Source organism: Cynara cardunculus, assembly GCF_001531365.2.
Source record: "Cynara cardunculus var. scolymus isolate 2C chromosome LG 12, CcrdV1, whole genome shotgun sequence".
Lineage (NCBI taxonomy): Eukaryota > Viridiplantae > Streptophyta > Magnoliopsida > Asterales > Asteraceae > Cynara > Cynara cardunculus.
In genome coordinates, this window is record NC_037539.1 from 1 (window position 1) to 2628 (window position 2628).

Below are 2628 nucleotides of genomic sequence, written 5' to 3' on the forward strand. Positions count from 1 at the left end.
AGGTTGTACTTAAAGCAAAGGAAGGGCGTGAGCTTTGGTAGGTTGTACTTAAAGCAACAAAAGTTGTTTTTAAGAGATTAAGAGTTTAAGAGTTTAAGAGTTTGAGCCAAATGCATTATAAGATAGTATAGATAATATAGATATGTTGTATCAGACGAAATATTGTGTAAGAAGATATATGAGTTTTTGATTAATTTTAATCTTATTGTATCGTAACAATATATAAAATTGTACATATATGCTATAGATAGACATAGAGGTATGAAATTAAAGACATATAACCAATAGTTTTTGACTGAAAAAACTTATGGCTATGAATTTTGATATTAATATTGCCTTAAAATAGTAAAGAATATATTATTATTATTATTATATAAAAGTAGAGTAGGATTGATATATTAATTTATATTTCAAATCAACAACTCTTTTTGTAAAGTTATTATTATTTTCTATGGCAATGGGATCCAAGAAAGATTGCGTTTTATAAGCTTTTGGGTAATTAAAGAAGCATGTGATTATCGGCCAACAATTAATGGGTCTGGTTCAATGAATACTCTTGTCTTTTTCATTCCACGCACTCAGTTTGTATACATAAATTATTTTCTATAAATTAATATCACATGTTAAATTTCAACAAATATTCTTTACTTATATATGTCTATTTGAAAAAAATAACATCAAAAATATGATAATTGCCATATATGTTCTGAAAATCAAAAACACTTTAACAAGAAAAACATGGTATGCATGTTTTTCATATTATATGTTAAAATTATATCTACATTTTATGCTATCTTTAATGGTTGGTGGGTGCTGCACAATCTCTCCGATTCAGACGAGATATATTTACAAGGATTCTGGCTCTAGTTGGTAAGAGGCTCGAGCTTTTTTTTTTTTTTTTTGTTTACATACGTTACAAATTTCGAATTTGATCTCCGCTAATTAATCTCAGCCATTAATTGATTATCCTTACATTGGTATCTTTATAAACGAGTTTAATTTTGTGTTGACCAATTGAGTTTAATTTGTCTGAACATTTTTAATTATTTATGAAGATTGTGTTGTACAACTTTTTTATATCATTCATATATATCACATTTCTTAATTAATGTTCTCTTCATTTAAAATTTTAATGTTTTATCTATTAATAAACTATAAGTAAGGTTAGGTTGTATTAAGCAAAAAAGTGAGAAAAAGAAATCAAACAAGGGGCCGGGAAGATGGAAAAGTGTCGGTGGATTCGGATCTCTAATTTATTTCTTCACAATGAAGAATAATTTAAGACAATCATTAAAACATACCATAAAACACAAGTTTTTGAATTACGGCGTTTAAAACAATACAATGAGAATAAATGAGATGATGAATAATTTTAAAATATAAAAAATGACCAGCCTTATTCAAACACTTTGATCAATTACGATCGAAAAGTCTATTCGTGAGTTTTTCAAACCTTTGATGACTTTAACCACCCACCCACCCATCCGTTCCATTCATAACATACGAGGGACAAGACAAACCCAATTAATATTTTCTACATCTTTATCCTTCTCATTTTTTAATTAAATAATTTTGAATCATTAATTCAACTCTTAATTTAAATAAAAACCCATTAAATTTTCTCATTTTCAATCGTTAAGTTCCGAACTATTATTTTGAACGAGAAAACCATAAAACTTTCTCATTTTCAATTATTAAGTTCATGAACATTTTTTTTCAACAAAATAAACCATCAAACTTTTATAATTAGTTACTTACATCATTTAACCCAAAAAAACTACTATAGCGGGTTAAAAAGGTCTTAATGTAAAACTACTTGTAACTCCTAAAAATAGATCAATGATGTGGCGACAAATAATGGCGAGGGGGGAGTGAAACATTTGTTTGCCAGGGGTTTGAAGGGTATAGGATTTATAAACGATAAAGTTGATTTAGGTTTCTTTTTTGCTTTAAAACATTTCTAGTCGATTACAAATAGTTTTTTTTTTTTTTGTTGAAAATGACGTAGGTAACCAATTTTTAAAAGTCCGATGATTTATTCATTAAGAAAAGAAATATTCATGGATTTAATTATTCAAGATAAAAAAAAGTTTAATGGTTTTTTTTCATTCAAGAAAATAGCTCAGAGCATAATCATTCAAAATAAAAAAGTTTAATGTTTTTTAATTGAAAAAACAATTTAATGACTTAACCATTCAAAATAGGATAGTTTGTTAGGTTTTTATAAACATTTCCCTTAAATAAGTTATTTTCTGCATGTAAAATAATTAAAAATCATACCAAATATTACAAAAATTGTTAAGGTATCAACATCTTATCAAGATAGATTTGAGTTTAATCTATACTATATTATAAAACATTTGATAAAAACTCTTAAAAACCATTTTTATGCATAAAGTACTGTTTATTAATACATATTACTTACAACTCAAGATTTCAAGTAGATTGTGTGTAAGTACAACTTATTAAAGCTCCATATATGAATTCGTGTAACTAACTGCAGATAAACATAATCAAATACACAATAAACATATCATTTTAAATATAAAAAATCTAAAATATAATTAGAATAATCATTTAGTTCTAATATAATATTTAATTATTATCTTTATAAAATGTTATATTATT